Source organism: Microtus oregoni, unplaced genomic scaffold (assembly GCF_018167655.1).
Source record: "Microtus oregoni isolate MIOR12 unplaced genomic scaffold, Mior012 000060F_004, whole genome shotgun sequence".
Classification (NCBI taxonomy): Eukaryota; Metazoa; Chordata; class Mammalia; order Rodentia; family Cricetidae; genus Microtus; species Microtus oregoni.
Window position 1 is genome coordinate 437,067 of NW_024543839.1, and position 11,586 is coordinate 448,652.

Below are 11,586 nucleotides of genomic sequence, written 5' to 3' on the forward strand. Positions count from 1 at the left end.
CACACTACTATATCCCAAACATACGTTTTAATATTTTGGAAGCTTTCAGTACAATCAATGTTTTAATAAAGTTTTATTAGCATGTGTTTGTTGCATATGATAATGGGCTTCACGATGATATTTACATGCAGACATGCAATGAATCTTGATCATGCTCTCACCCCCGTTACTCTTCCTAGTCCTGCTCTCACGCCCACTGAACACCTTCCTCTTCCCAGAGAGCCCTTCTTCTTATTTTTTTTTAAAGATTTATTTATTTATTATGTATACAACATTCCTTCCATATATGCTTGCATGCCAGAAGAGGGCACCAGATCTCATCATAGATGGCTGTGAGCCACCATGTGGTTACTGGGAATTGAACTCAGGACCTCTGGAAGAGCAGTCAGTGCTCTTAACCTCTGAGCCATCTCTCCAGCCTCCTTATGCTACCTTATCTTACCATCTTTTCAGATGAGCTTATGACACACACATACACACAGGCGAGAAAAAGGCTAAAACCTTCTACAGCTTGAAAGCATATGGTACTGTGGCTGAATGGGTGGAGTGTACACAGACAGTGGATAGATTACTGTGTAGAACTGCAAAAGAAAAAAGTATCTTAATAATAGCAATCCTCCTCATTGCTTTCACTGAGCCAATAACCCTCACAACAGCCCTAAAAGGAAGGAGAGCCATTGTCCCCATTGAGCAGGGCAGAAAAACAAGGCACAAAGACTTGACCTGGTTTACCCAAAGCTGTGTCCACACTTGGAATTGTTCTTCTCTAGGCTTCCCTGAACCTGTCTGCTGCAGCATGTTTTGGTGCTGGCCTCTGGGGTTACAGACCAAGGGCTGAAGACTAGCCTAACCAGTAGACTGTACTACTGACTTCACCACATATCACAGTCCAGCCCCACTGAAGGCAGAAGCATTACGTCCAACCTGGGGTCAGACGTAAGTAAATAAGGGGGGCATGGGAAAGAAGGAAGCACTTAGCACAGAGCCTGGCACCTCAAAACTGCTGGATAATTTTGGTTTTGATGAGGAAACTAAGCCTAGACCCATTTAGAATGATTGTAAGTGTCTCCATGAAGTAACCACCAGAAATAAGAAGATTAAACGATTAAGACTGGAACCCAGATCCAAGCAATGAGCGAAATAGATGGATGCTGGGGGTGAACAGATGTCTGGTGGAATTTTGTTCCTTTGGAAAATAGTATGGGTGGGGAGTGTAGTTCAGACCCAAAGTAAATGCATGGAAATATAGCCCTTTATAGCTTCTTCCTAAAGAGGACAGTGTGGGGCCAGCAGGATGGCTCAGTGGTTGATACAGCACCTACCTAATACCCATGGAGCTGGGCTGGATCCCCAGAGCCACCCAACCAGGCAAGAAGACACCTGCAATCCCAGCACTTGGAGGGTGGAAGCTGGAGGATCAGAAGTTCATCATCTGTTATATCACAAGTTCGAGACCAACCTCGGTTATATGAGATCTTATTATATGCACACATACACATGCACATACACACACACATGCATACACATATATGAATTAATGGGACAAGAAGAATAACTTCATGGGGGAAATATTATCAAGCACTCCACAGGTCAGCTGGTCCAGGTAAAGTCAACTGATAAATCGCTGTGACAGCAGGTGCCTTTGATGTGGAAGATAGGATGGTACTTTACCTTCGACTCCAACCACTCACAACCCCAGCCTAATCAGGAGAAAACCTGGCAAACTCAAATATAAGAATATTCTACTAATGTGTCCAGGTCATCCAAAACAAGGAAGAGCTGAGAACTGTCTCAGTCAAATCTAAGGAGTCACAGCATCTAAATTTAATGTGCTATCTTAGATAGGATTCTGAAACATTTTTTAAGGATGTTTGGTAGGGCTGGAGAGAGGTCTCAGAAGTTAAGAGTTCTTCTAGAGAACTGGAGTTCAGCTCCAACCCCCTCATGATGGCTCAGTAATTCCAGCCCCAGGGAAATCTGATGCCCTCTTCTGACTTCCGGGGTCAATGCCTGCATGTGTTACACATACAAGCATGCAAGCAAAACACACATGCACATAAAATATAAATAAATAAGTCTTTGTTTTTAAAAGGACAGTGTGTAGAAAGTAAGAAAATGTAAATGAATTATACACTTCAATTAGCAATGATGTGTTGATATTGTTTTATTTGTTGTAATGGATATACTATAATAGTATAAGATAGTTATATGAGGGAAAACTGGGGCTAGAATTCTCCACTATCATTTTAACTTTTCTATAAATCTATTCCAAAATAAAAGTATCTCTTTAAAAAAAATACTGTCAGTATAACTGGTGGTGAGATTACAGCCAATTTATTTATGCATCTAATTATTTACTTTGTTTTCTTGTGACACTATTTCATGAAGCCTAGGCTGGCCTCGACTTGCTATGCAGCCAAGAAAGACCTTCAAATCTAGATTTTTCTGCCTCCACCTTCCCAGGTCTGGGCTTGGAGATGTATACACCTTCACCCTGTTTTGGGGGTACTGGAAATGGGGTCCAGGGTTTCATGTTGGGTAAGCACTCTGCCAGCTGAGCTGCCTCTCCTGCTCGAGCAGTATCTCTTCTTAGTTCTCCTTCCGAGTGTTTCCTCCATTGTCGACAATGAATAGAGTCTGTGCTAGTTACCAGAAAAATAGTCAATAAATACTGCTTTAAAAAATTAATGAATGGAGGTCAGGGCATCGGAGACAGAGAGCAGTATAAATTAGAGTCGTTCCTTGGGCTGCGATCCAAACTTCACCAGGGCTTGGCACCCACAGCAGGGTACGATGCAGCACCTATGAAATTTACCAGCATTTTTCCTCCCTGTGATGGGCACTGAATCACAGGGGACGGACAGGAGTCAGAGCAGCTGCTGTAAGGGTTTTTCAGGTGAGCCAACCTTCTGGCTCAGAAGGACCAGACACTGAATCAGCTCCCAACAGCATCACATCCCCAGCCTCCAGGGAAAGATCAGCATCATAGAACTCAGAGATGGGAGGGCTCCCCCTGCTCCCCAGCCCTCACGATGGTCAGGCGAGAACAGAGCCAATGCTCCGTCTCGGGGACTGGGTTTGCTGTCTTTCAGATCTCAATCAGTCCTGTCAATCTAACACTCTCTCCACCCCTTTTTTATTTAGCCATTTTTACTTTATATTGGGAATTCCGTGTATGCATGTGATGACCACCTCTTTCCCCTCCCAGCTTCATGTGCTCTTTTTTTTTTTTTTTTGGTTTTTCGAGACAGGGTTTCTCTGTGGCTTTGGAGCCTGTCCTGGAACTAGCTCTGTAGACCAGGCTGGTCTCGAACTCACAGAGATCCGCCTACCTCTGCCTCCCGAGTGCTGGGATTAAAGGCGTGCGCCACCATCGCCCGGCTCATGTGCTCTTTTTAAAAAATCCACTGAGCCCACCTAATGCTGCCGTTAGGTACACGGCCTTAGAGCCGTCTGCTGGAGCATGGGTAGACTATCTGGGCCTGCATCCCTGAGGCGAACTGATTCTCACTCCTGCAAAAGCCATCAGCTGCCAACAGCACCTCAGCTAGCCCTGCCTCATCAAAGTTGGGGTTTTCATCCGGCTTGGTCTTTTTTGCCTGCATGTATACATGTGTACCACATGTGTGCAGTGCCCATAGAGCCCAGAAGAGGTCAATGGATCCCCAGGTCTGAAACTGCAGACTGTTGTAAGCCACCATGGGTATTGAACTCAGGACCTCTGGAAGAGCAGCCATTGCTCTTAACCACTGAGAAATCTCTCCATCTCTCGCATTTTGTTTCTTTTCTTTAAAGAACTGTTTTTTGGACCAGGTATTGTGAGGTACACCTTTGAGCCCAATGCTCAGGAGGTCAGAGGCAGAAAGATCTTTGTGAGTTCAAAACCAGACTGGTCCACACAGTAAATTCCAGGACAGCTAGAGCTAAAAAGACAAACAAACAAAAGATTTACTTTATTGGACCGGAAAGATGGCTCAGCATTTAAGAGCGCTTGTTACTCTCACAAGGGACTCAGGTGTGGTTCCCAGCACCCATGTGGCAGCTCCCAACCATCTGTAACTCTGGTTTCAGCACCCTCCTATCTCTCCCACAAGCACTGGGTATGCACTTAGTACACATACATTCACACCAGCAAAACTGTCATATACATAAAATAAAAATCAATCAATTTCTGCCAAAACTTTTATTTGACTTATTGATGTGTGAGTGGGTGGGTGGGGGGGTGGATGCCCACACCTGTGCCCATGCAGAAGCAAAGGCTAAGGGAGGGTGTCAGGAAGCCCAGTTTGTTACATGGATGCTACATGGGGTTATAGGCGGCCACGCAGGTCTGAACAATGGTCCTCAGGACTGAGCAGCAAACACTCCTAACCAGTGTCGCTACTTTCTTTTGTCTTTTGAGACAGAGTGTCAAATAGCCCAGACTGGCCTCGAACTCTCCATTGACTGTGACTGGCCTTGAACATCTGTTCCTTCAGCCTCTACCTCCAAAATGCTTCGTGTGCAGGCTTGCCCCACCGCACCCAGTACGTACCCATTTCAAAGTTGAGCTCCAAGAGTGTGAGTTTTGATCGGTTCACAACTCCTTCTGAACCGTCTGGGGTGGGGACATGTTTTTCTACACTAACTCTCAAGGAACAAGGTATGACCACAGTACAGAGCTGGACCACAACTCAGAGGCATGATGCTAGAGGAAGGAAGGGGCGCACAGCGTGCAGCAATCCTTCAGACGTTCACAGTACCGATGCCCCCACAAAGGACCCACAGGGCCAGCTTCCCCAGACGCAGTGTCCTGGAATCATGGGGACGTGGAAGGGCAGCAGAGACTCCTGTTAGTCGGTTATGAGAGCATCTTCCACCATCCCAGAGCGCAGTTCGCACATGCGCATTCTCTTTGACAAGGGCAGAAGAAGCAGAGGAGCCGGAGGAGAGGTTTGAGGCATTTCTAATTGTAATGAGATTAGGGCCAGATTCCCTTTCTGCATTATCAGCAGGAGCCCAGGGGAAGAACAGCCCAGCTTTCTAGCTGGTAAGAGACCTGGTGATTGTTTTTAGAAACACCCTGAACGGCTGCCTTCAAAGTAGTCCAGTGACTTCCGGAGCTCATTCATCTCTCTAGAAATGTCTCCAGAGCCAACCTTGACCCTGATTGGTCAGCTTGCTTGATGGTCTAAAGTCTTCCCCAAGATGAGTCTATAAGGCCCTCTGAAGCCACTCATGAGAACCCCGGGGCAGTGTTTGAGAAAGAACTGCACGAAACGGTACCATTATTTTCTTGGGAGCATTGCAGACACCTCCCTTTACGCCACAGCACTGTGGGTACTCATCTCCTCTCCCTGACAAAGGCCCTAAGTTATTCCCTGATACAGAAAGAAAGTTTGAGCCTCTGCTCCAGGGGCTCCTGCCTCGCCTTTCTCCCAGCACCCACTCTGGCTCTGGGATCGACCCAGGCTCCATTTGTTTCCCCTAATGAGTCTTAAGTGTTTGGCTTGGGTGCCTGCCAGTCCCGCTCCTACAGGGAGGAGGGGTGGGAGAGAATGGGACAGAGCTCACCACGGCTCAGCCATGCTAGGCCCTGGGAGGACTGGCATAGCCGCTGCCTGATTCAAACCAATCAGGAACGCTGCCAGGCAGCCCCTTTAGGGCCCACTTTCTCCTCCACTTCGGAGACTTCCCCAAACGCACAATTCCTTAAACATGCTTCCCAGGTTGGAACCTGGGGGTGGGCCCAGAAAGGTGCATTGTTCTTTCCCCGCTGTCTTGTGTATGTTTGTACGGTGTGGATGCATGTGCCTGTGTATACAGCCAGCTTGCTCACAGATTCTGTCTCCACCTTGCCAGACTAGAATTACAGGTGAGATATCAAACTCACCAGGCATTTAAGGAGTTCTGAGGATCTGAGCTCCAGTTCTCAAGCTTGTTTGGTGAGCGTTTTAACCACTAATCATTTCCCCAGTTCTGGAATGTGCATTTTTAATCGGTGATATGCAGTGAAGATTAAGAATTAATTCTTTAAGGATTGGGGAGATAGTTCAGGGGTTAAAGTGGCTTGTCACCAAGAGGACAAACAGGAGTTTGGAGCCCCAGAGCCCAGGTAAATGTAGGGTAGCCATGTTTGCAATTCCAGCCCTGTAAAGGAGAGACAGGGGATCCCCAGGGCAAGCTGGCTACCGAGACCAGCCTGTGAGCCCAGGAACTGATTGAGAGACCAAAGCATAGGGCGGAAGAGCAATAAGGAAGGTTCTTGACTTTGGCTTCAGAACTCCACACATGCATGTGCACACACACACACACACACATGCATGTGCGTGTGCACACACACACACATGCATGCGCACACGCATGCAAGTGCACACACATGTATGCACACACATGCATGTGCACGCACATGCATGCACACACACATGTATGCACGTGTCCTCATATATGCGCACATGAAAACAAACATGAAAAGAAGAAAAGAAAGAATTAGGCTTTAGAAAAATGTGGTACATAGCAAGACAAGATAATTTCATGCAGGCGCAAAGGAAAAGTGAAGCATGACTTTTGCAAAGAAATGGGTTGTCACTGCAAAGAAATGGGTTGTCACTGCAAAGAAATGGGTTGTCACTGCAAAGAAATGGGTTGTCACTGCAAAGAAATGGGTTGTCACTGCAAAGAAATGGGTCGTCACTGCAAAGAAATGGGTCGTCACTGCAAAGAAATGGGTTGTCACTGCAAAGAAATGGGTTGTCACTGCAAAGAAATGGGTTGTCACTGAAAATCGCGGCACTCTGTGAAATAAGCCAGATTCAGAAATGCAGAGGCCACATCTTTTCTCTCGTATGCAGAACCTAAATTTGAAATTGTCTACATATATGTGCTGAGGAGATGACGCTCAGTAAAAGAACTTGCAACACAGCATGAGAACCTGAGTTCTGATCTCATGTAGTGTGTCTCTGTAATCTTAGTGCTGGGAGACAAAGATGGGGGGACCCCTGGAGCTGTTGACCAGCGGTTCTCCCTGAATCAGCTCCAAGTCTAGCTAGAGAGCCAGTCTCAAAACACAAGGAGGGGTCCACAGAAATAGTTCAGCAGTGTAGAACACTTGCTGTTCTTGCAGAGGACTTGGGTTTAATTCCCAGCACCCACTTAGTGGCTTGTAACCACCTGTGCCTACAGTTTCAGGAGGGCTGACGTCCTCTCCTCCAGCACCAGGCACACAGGTGGTGCACAGAAATACATGCAGGCAAAACACTCATATGCATAAAGTTAACTAACATTTAAACCAGGGTGGAGAGCAACTGACGGAGTCACTAATGTTAATTGCTGGCTTCCATATGCATATACACACGCACATCCGCACACACATGAACACATACACATATCAACACTTCATGTGTGAGTGTAGCACACTCATGAATACATACATATCAACACTTCCTATGTGAGTGTAGGTCATGAAGCTCCAATAGGGATGATAGGAGAGGAAGAAGAGATGGGAAACGAATAATGGATTATACGACACAGGCAAACAGAAGGGAGCACTAACTGGAGGGAGACAAAATCCAGCTGGAGCAAGGAAAAAGGCTCGGAGACAGGGAAGAGCAATGCAGAGAGCAAAGCACACGGACACACGCATGAAGGTGCCATGATGAAATGCATTCTAAACTTTTTCAGAAAAAAAAAACTCTACTTTAGGAAGTTGAAAGCAGGGATTCTGGGAACGTTGAGACGTTTTATGAATGTCTTAGTTTGCTTTCTAGGGCTGTGATGAAACACTGACCAAAATGAACTTGGAGGGAAAAGGGTTCTTCTGGTTTGCAAGTCACAGTTCATCAGCAAGGGACGTCCAGGCAGGAACTCAAGGTACGGAACTCAAAGTACCAAACTGGAGTAAAGGTGTCTCTAAAAAGATAGTGTGGAGATGTAGATGACAGAGAACTGTCTGTGTGACAGCTCGGTGTCAGAGGTAGGGGCTTAGGTGAGAGCAGACCACGCCTGTCATTCCAGAATGCCTGAAAAAACCTGAAAGGGCCTCAGGAACCAGTCCTCTAGATGATGGTTTTTCAATACCCGTCCAGCTTCCAGCCACATGATGAAACTACATTTCCCAACTGGCCTTGCGGTTTCTAAGAGCCATGAGTTGAATCCTGCCCAATACAGTCTATTTTAGGTCTCGACTAAGTTCCAAATGTTTGTACCCCAGACCCAAGATTCATATGTGAAATTCAGATTTTCAGTGTGGTGCTAAATAGGCGGAGAAGCCTCATGACAAGTTATTAGCTCACAAGGGTAGACCTCTCCTGAAGGGTGTCTGGGCTCTATCAGAAGCAACACCTTGCCTCGCTCCCTCCACGTGAGCAAGAAGTGAACCAGAAAACGGGTCCTCACCAGATCCTGAATCATCTTATGCATTTTAGCCTCCTGAACTCTGAGCGCTATTGTATATATGCTATCTGTTAACAGTATTTTCTATAGCAGGTTTGTGATATAAGACATACATATTTTGGCTTTCAGCCAGTTTCTGGTTTGTTGCTTTTTCCCCAAGACAGAAATTCTAACCTTCCCCAGCTTTTCAGTGGCCATAAAAAGTATTATCTGGCCTGCTTTGTCTGATTGGAAGTCGAAAGACCTGCTTCACTCCAGAGGTCCTGTGCTTTACCCTTCAAGACAGGAATGCTGAAGAATCTGAGAGGTGCCTATACAATGAAGTCTCAAAAAAAAAAAATAGAGTCGGGCGATGGGAAAGTATGCTTTTAATCCCAGCACTCAGAAGGCAGAGAGAGGCAGGCAAATCTCTCTGAGTTCAAAGCCAGCCTGGTCTACAAGAGCTAATTCCAGGACAGCTAGAGCTGTTGCACAGAGAAACCCGGTCTCAAAACCCGAAAACAAACAAACAAAACAAAAACAAAAATAGGGATTAGAGATTCTCGGCAGCAGAACTCACGGAGGTTCCTAGAGGGTAACTGTGTGGTTTGCATCTGATGGACCTACAAAAGCTCACAACATCGAAGTACTGGTCCCAAGTTGTAACGGCGTAAACGAATGCAGACAGATTGTAAAATATATATATATATATATATATAGATATATATATATATGTTTAATGGAGAAATAGACTTACAGAACCACCGTCCGCGGAGACCAGGAAAGCAGAAGCAAGCACTGCGAGTACACTTGCCAGATTTATAGGTAAACATTAGCCCGAGGCAAACACGCCCCCTAAGGGGTGGGACTTATCCCTACACCAAGTACCACAGTATTTGTAGGTAGGACCTTTGGAGGTGATTATATCATGAAGGCTATAAGCTCATCGGTAGATTAAGTCATGGATGTGTACGTGGCTCAGTGGGTTATTGGAGGACAATGGCAACTTTAGGAGGTGAGGTCTATTCGGAAATAGGTCAATTAGGGGCAAGCCTTTGAAGAGTTTCAAGTGCATTCTCCACCCCACCTAACTCACCCGTGTGTGTGTGCATCTGTCTGTATCTCTCTCCCCTCTTCTCTCTTCTTCCTGTTCACTGTGAGACAGGCTGCTATCCTCTGCCACCCCCCCATGATGTATTTAATACTGGCCTCAGGCACAACAAGCCAAGTGACCATGGGCTTAAGTCTCTGGAACTATGGACCAAAATAAACCCTTTTTGTTGTTGTTTCAATCTCAGACATCTGGCTTGGCTATGCAACGCTGGCCAGCACAGCCATGCAGCCAGAGCAAGCGACCGAGCCCCTCTTTATTGATAGTCTTTGTAATATCCCTCATCATAACACAGAAGAGCTTCCCTCATTCTGGGAGCCATTCAAGCCAATTAATTACCCCTGAGCAGAGTTGTAGGAATCCCTCTGAGAGACAGCTGCTTCATTAGGGGCACAAGTGAAAAGACAGGGCGTTTGGCTGAAGAAGTCCTAAGCAGAGTGTTGAAGATACAACTTGGCTTTTGCTTAATAGATATAGTAAATACAGAAAGGGTTGAAGGATAAATTTTTAAGATAGATGTTGTAGTTTTTAATCTGAAATGTATCACACACACACACACACACACAGAGGTTCAAGTACTCTCTTCCCAGATTAAGGGGTTATTCTGAAGGCTTGGAGCTTCTGCAATTGGAGCCTGCACCTGGTTCTGGTTCAGCTGTCCTTGCTTCCAAGTCTGTTCTGTGTGACAAATCTGACACCATGGGCCCTGCTGCTCTGCTCCGCCTTCCCCAGCATGATAGCTCTGACCATCGGAAACTCGGTCACAGGCCATGAAGGAAGGTGTGGTACGTTTAGGAAACACCACCAGAGTGTGATGCAGATGTTAGCATGGACCGTACGAGATATCCGTACAGTGTGTAGGATGCCGTGTCTAGATGCCGCTCATCTAGACATGCTGGGAATGATTTATTCCTGCCTTCTTGTCAATGGCTCCCTTTAGACTGGGAATGTCTAGCCCATGACTGTCCTGTGGTGTATTTGGGAAGCGTAATAAATGTCTGAGTTCACGGACTCACAGCTGGAGAGCCATGTGCCTCAGGATAATGCGCACCTTGAACTGTCATGCTATCTGATTAGGTGATGTTGAGAAAAGACCTTGGGTGGCTGAAATGCAAGCCTGGAATGTCTGCCGCTGAAATGGCGCAATTCTAACCTACAAGCTGATGGTGTGAGGGAAAAAAGGGGCCTTCTGGGAAGTGACCAAGAGAAGAGGCATCATAAATGAGATCCGTAGATCGTAAAGGAGCCCTGGAGCCACTTGGTCACTTCCACTGTGTCTGCACACTACGGAAGGGGACTGGTTAGACACCGTGAATTAACTTCTCACTAGTCATGGCATCTGACGGCACCCTGATTTGACTTCCCAGTCTGCAAAGCCATCAGAAATAAATTCATTTAGAGGTCATTCAACCTGCTGCTGTTATAGCTGCTATAACAAAATACAGTAGGTTGAGCGGCCTCCACGGTGACTAAGACTGACTCCCTGCCGCTGCCTCTGGAAGCTTGGCAGGATTCCAAGGCCCTACGAACAGTCAGCCTACCAGAGGAAGGACTTTGAACTCCAATGACTGAAACACAGTCACCACACTGACTGACTGGACCATAAGAAATAAACATTTTTGTGTCAAGCTACTGAGACAGGGTGGTGGTGTTTGAATCAGCACCCAAACCACTACACCATCCTGTACAGACGGAAGTCCAGAGAGTGGAAGGAGGCGACGCGTCCAGTGTCTGGGTGAGCTCACAGAGTACATGGTTGATCCCACTGACTAGAGAAGAGCCTAGATCAGCAGCACACACCTGTGTCTGGGGAGGCATTTCCAGAAAGGGAAGGAGGTTTACCCTGAATGACCATGGAGTACCCGACAGGTTGGAACCAGATAGGACAGAAACAAGAGGGATACCCGCTAACACAAAAATAAAGGGGTTTCTCTCTGCTTCCTAGACACCATAATGTCCCTGCTCTGTTCTATCCTGCCCACCCTGCCACAACAGAACAAAACCGTAAGACAAAGTAAGTTTTCCTCCCTGGAGGTGCTTGTTTAACTATTTTGTCATAGGAATGACAGGCTGTACCAACACAGGGGAGAAGTAGCCTTTTCCAAATGCTGCACCAGAATGGGGGA